Source organism: Brienomyrus brachyistius, chromosome 9 (assembly GCF_023856365.1).
Source record: "Brienomyrus brachyistius isolate T26 chromosome 9, BBRACH_0.4, whole genome shotgun sequence".
In the NCBI taxonomy this organism is placed as follows: Eukaryota; Metazoa; Chordata; class Actinopteri; order Osteoglossiformes; family Mormyridae; genus Brienomyrus; species Brienomyrus brachyistius.
The window spans coordinates 8,453,230-8,459,229 of NC_064541.1; positions in this window are offsets into that span (position 1 = coordinate 8,453,230).

The following is a 6,000-nucleotide window of genomic DNA, read 5'->3' on the forward strand; positions in this document are numbered from 1 at the left end:
CAGATCCGAGGTCTCCGGTGCTCCGGCGAGTGGGAAGTGTGAGCCAGTCGGAGCCAAAGCGAGCAGGAAGGGGCTTGTTTGATAGGATTTATGAAAAGTCGTAAAATCAGCAGCAGAGATCCCTGGAAGAGCTCGCTGGCGAGGGGACCGTGAATGTGCCGGGCTGGCGAGCTCTGCAGCCTGGGAATACGCACTGGGCGAGGTGCTGGCCAGGGACCAGATCACCTGCTTTTAAAGGATCACCAAGGCACTGACCTGCACAGCGCTAACTACGCCTGGTCGGGGTGCCGGATTGGAATGAGGCCATTTTTTTTTTTTTAATGTTTCCTTAACATTTTGACCATATTCCTGCACTGCCCCTTGATCCAAAAACAACCACTACGGGCTTTGAAAAGTGTAATAAAGGGAACACAATACAGTCACACCCATGCCACAGCACAACCCGCCCTCGGCCCGCGTAGTTAATGAATTAACGGACCGGCTGTTTCGATCCATTTCCTGCACATACAATCTGCAATAAAGTACAACGTATGTGTCCCAAACGACACTGGACCTGGAGAACCCTGCTTTTATTGGCCTAGCTTGTGATGATGTCATGAAAGCGTCTTCTGACTGAACTCGTTTGCTTGATATTATGTTATTACTCTAATTCTTCACTATTGTGTGCACGCTTTCAGAAATGAGCTCCCCATGTAATCCTTCAGAGGGATTAATAACATGATATGAAACAGAGACAGGGGTTCCTTGTTGTCTAAGCAAAAGGCATGGACTAATTAAATGATGACTAAGCGATTAATATGTAAACAAATGTACTTGCCCTTTGCGCAAAAGGCATCATTTGAAAGACAGGTAAAAATTCCATTTTTTTCTGCCGTGTAAATACAGCCCTCTTGCAAAAGCCATATTCTGAGCATGTTTTACAATTAATAAAAGCCCTTTTTTTCTTGTAAGAGACGAGCATTCCTCAGTTCCTGTGTCGTTTCTGGTGACGCTGGCTTCGACGGCCCCCTTCCAATCGGCACAGAAGAGACAGACAGCTGAGAGAATCGCCTGACTGCGCCCAAGGCTCGTGTTCGTCATTTCCGATTTCGAACCCGCGACTCTTTGGAGTGGCAGTCACTAAATAATAGCGTCCGCACATCACAGCTCATTCCAGCTTGCCGAGAGACCGCCGTCGTCACTCGGTTTTCCTGTTTGGGGTGGTGCCGAGATCTCCCAGCCGTCACCAGGGCGGCGCCACAGGGTGAGCAAAGAATGTGCCCCGAGTAGAGTCTGCACCATGACACCACGCAGACAGCTGAGGGAGTTGCCTCACCGCACAGACAGTTGGTGCTTATGACTACAGCTAATCCTCCGACTGCGAGGTCCAAACCTCCAAGAGCCAACGTACCAATCAGATGGTTTTTCACTGAACTGATGACCTTTCTTTGCTTTTGTTGACAGATTTCCCTCATGGGTCTTGGTACAAGCTACGGTGTTTGTTTTTCCATAGATTGGAGGTTCTCTGGCTAAAACGACTTCCTTAACATGTGCTCCATTACTTCTAGTTGATTCCAGGTGTTCCTTTTTTTTTTTTAGGATAATAAAGCCTGAAAGGTTCAATGAAAGGGACGTGGTGGAAAGTGCGGCCCTGTTTATTAGAGAGCAAATAGACGGGCTGGGTTTATGATGTGGAAGGTCATCGCTGGCTAGTAGGTGCTCAACGCGAGAGCAGGCAGGTGCTGTGTTAACACCTTCCTCTTCACTTGCCTTGCATGGCGGCCTGTTCACCCAAGGAGCGTTAATGAGGGCAGAGGAGCACCCCCTCGCTTAATCAATGCAAGCCCTGTTTGGAGAGCTAGCATCTTTGGGGGGGGGGGGGGGAGGCGGGGCAATCCTGAGAAGTCCTTTTGCGAGGCTCAGCGGCTGGTCGCCCCGGGGGCAAGGTCGACGTCCTGTGTCCTGTCGTCCATGAGAAGCGACCTCCCTGTGACACAGAGACCCCTTCACCCCTCCTGCCTGTCCCCCCCCCCCCCCCCCGCCCCCCCGTACAAAGGAGCTCCTCTGTGCCAGTGTCCTTTTAAGCCTTTATGGTACTCCTAGTCACCCGGCACGTGGATAAAGGTGAAGGAGAAAGTTGGATAGCAGCCAGTGGTTGGCATGTGAGTATCTGTTCTGGAACATTCTGGAAATAGTGCTCCATCTCACACCTTCAGTGGCATACTATAAATGGGCCAAAACCAGGAACATTCAGGTGCGGTTCCAGTACTGGTTCGGCTCCAGCAGTAGAACAAAGTAATTTTGGTAAATATCCAACTGTATGAAGGACAATATGCTGAGTGTGTCACCTGACCGCATTTGCATATTTCCAAAAAGGTTTTTGCACTCACTCAACTCAGGTCGGAGTGTCATATCATGGACACCTGCCCACTGCGCCAAACCTGCTTATTACCCGTCAATCTAGGCAGAGTGTTCCTGATGGAGCAGTGGGGAGATGTGTGTGGCTTGGTCATCTCCAAATGGGTTGTTTACAACAGTGTTTCCAAATCCGGTCCTGGGGAATCCATAGACAGACCAGCAGAGGGAGCAAAAAAGTGGACCGGCTGTGGGTCCCTAGGACCGGATTGGGAATCACTGGTTTAGAACATCGCCAACCAAAGACATGCCTTGAGAACAGGGATCGCCGGCTTTTCACTCCCTCGGGCTTTAAGATCTGTCTCAGATCCGTGTAGCTGAAGTCAGCTCCCAACGAGCACTTTTAATGAGCCGTCACTCTCAAGGGGACAGACCTGCAGGTAGCTTGGTCAGCTTTAACCACCACCATCATGACCGATCCATGCAGAACACCCCCCCAACCAGATAACCACCACCATCATGACCGATCCATGCAGAACACCCCCCCAACCAGATAACCACCAGCAGCATGACCGATCCATGCAGAGCACCCCCCCGAACCAGACAACCACCAGCAGCATGACTGGGCACGTGTCCGTCCCTAATAGCACACATTCATGGTCATTTTATTAATCGATTTTGATTTTCCTTCCAAGCACTAATTTGACCTTTTCACATCTGCCGTTGCTGTATGGAATGATTGCAGTGAATCGCAGTGGAATCACTGCACTCTAGCCCGGCCCTCAATGGCGCTAGTCTTACCTCATCCGCGGCTGGGCCGTGTCAATGCGGGAGCCAGGCCCTCAGTACGGCGGCTAATCAGAATCCACTATTCATCTGCCACGTGATGCTGAACAGTTACTGGGACGATGCAGTGGAAGTGCTGTTTCTTACTGGACACCATCAAACCAGTCAGAAAGGAAAACAAAGGACCCTTTTAACCCATAATGGATTAAAGTTTATCTGGTTCATTGCACATGTCTTCTGCTATACCTGTACCGATATGTTTATATTAAACAGCTGTGTTAGTATTTCAGTTAAAAGCACACGTGTGTGGAGTTTGCATGTCCTCCCTGTGTTGTTCTGGCGGTTATTCTGGCTTCTCCAGTTTCCAGCCCCCAGCACTGGAGTTACCAGAATATTTGTAAGTGTGAATGTGCGCGTGAATAGTGTGTTTCTTGCAATGGGTTTGTGCCCCATCCTGCGTTATTCACTCTGCTTAGGCTCCATCCATCCAACCCTCCCTCCATCCATCTATCTTCTATACCTGCTAATATTGCACGGCTTCAGCAGTTCGACAGCTTGAGGTACGGTACAGTACCAGATCTACTTACCGTTAGTATTACTGTATAATAATAATAATTATTATTATTATGTACTGTGTTATTATTTTTCTGACTTACCTTCAAGTTCGACTTAAAGGACAGACTTAGGGAACAGATCTTGTTTATAACCATGGAATTGCTCATTATATCTGAAATTTCCACAAGGTAACGGCAATAGCTAGGCAGCTAACATTGCTCTTAGTCATAAATATAAAGTGATATTTGCCTCTCTGACACCATCTACGTAACTCCACTTGAAACATTAACTGTGTAAAGGTTTCTATTAGTGATGCTAAGGGTCTCATTACATCCTTTTATGTTTATTTTCTAAAGCTTTTTCACGCACCTGAGATATGCATTTTCGGAGATCGGCCTACATGTTTTTCATCAGACAATGATATTATGCAAGCTTATTCAGTTTAATATTAACAAAATTATAATATTGTGCAGCTAGTATATATACATCAGTAAATATTAAGAATGCAAATCTGTGGCCTTTTTTCATATATGACATTTCATTGTAATTTCGCCCTTCCAATAGAGGCATTCTGTGGGACAATCCACCATGTGAGTTACAATTTTAAGAAAGGCTTTCGTTTTTCTCTTTTAGAAACAGACTGAAGCGGCTGCATTTCCTGGTCATGGATTAAGTTTGAGTTTTCCTCAAAGGTTTGATATTTATCACAGCGCTCTGCCGTCTATCTGTATCCAGGGCGGAGTGGGAGGGGCACTGTACAATGATCAGCTGAAAGAAACCATTCTTTTATTCCGCAATTAACCCCATCCAAGTAAATAATACCGTGTTGTGCAACTGAGCTGCTGCTGTTATGCACCGGGTCCAGAAACCAAAACCGCTTCAAAGTGCCGCCCGTGAAACGATGACAAGATGCTGTAGAAACAGCTTTTCACAAAGTACATAATGCAGGTATTGTGTTTCGTTGTACAGTACCGGGGAGAGTGACGTCGCGGCCATATCACAGATAACATGTCCGGGTGCACTTACCTGCAGGAAACCCAATATTTTTATTTTCAGTTCCGAGCTCAGGGGTTATAAACAGAGAGCCCAAGACTCAGGGGGGAGAAAGAGGGGCATCATTAAAAACATTAGGGGGCGCCATACTGCAATTCAGGTCCCCCCACCCACATTACTAAAACTCAGAGACTGGTTCCATGGACCCTTTGCCGCTAGCTAGGAAACCTCTTCTGTGTTTCAGCCCCCAATCTGTGCAGATATTCAAGGTGTCTCTACATCAAAGGAAAATGTCTTTCTTTGTTTAGAAATGAATTCATCGCCTTTTCCAATGATTTATATCTCCTAAGTATTTCATCCTTTTATAAATCTGAATATTTCCCCTGAAGCAATATAGACAATTAAATTCCTTAATCAATATGCCACCTGCTGGTGAATATTGGGCTTAACTCACCTAAGTTGTTCCAGTTGTTTTCCAAAGGTGACGTGTATGTGGAACGTTATGTGATAAACATAAGTCGCCTGTTTCTCTTTGCACTGATTTACCACCAGCCAGAAATAAAAATGCATACAAAAGAACGCAAAAAAACCACCGGATTTGCATTTGGATGCAGGCTGTGGTTCCTACACGCGAACCAGTCCCCCACATTTGTCATTTTACAGCAAACATCCATCATATAAATTGACTTGGAAATACAAAACGTACTAGTTGCAGGAAATGGGTTGTGTTACCCACACTGGGTTTGGGGGTGGGGTCTCATGAACGATGCTAAGAATAATAATCGTCGTTTATTTTTCATTAATGGAAAACTCTGAGTTCACACCGAGTTTCTGCATCGGGAATGAACTGCACAAACAGGGATATTAGAGAAGCTGGGAAGGCAGGTGTCCCAGCCGCGAAGCAGCGGTTATGGGTACACTGCCATGTATTTACGTCTAACTGGGACACCTGCCTACAGCAAAGCTCCCCTGAAGAGAACATAGCGACCACTAGCTAAAGACCTGTTTCATTTTAAAAAGTAACAATTAAGGAACAACTAAAAAAATGTACTTAAAAATTTTAAAACAATTACTAACTAACCATCCTTCCATATACTTCGCTAATGGTGATTATTTTAATATATCAAAGTATATGTATCCAGATTGGCCAGTATTTTACGCTGTGAATATTTTGTCTCTGGTGTATTCAGCTCTCCTATAACAATAACAATTTAATGCGTGTTTCATATTAAACATTCATTATTTAACATTAGCTCCATAGCAGTAAGATGAAGACAGCAGTTGTAAAAGTGGTCACTGTAATAAGTGGAATCTTCTCTCTTTTTTGGTAAG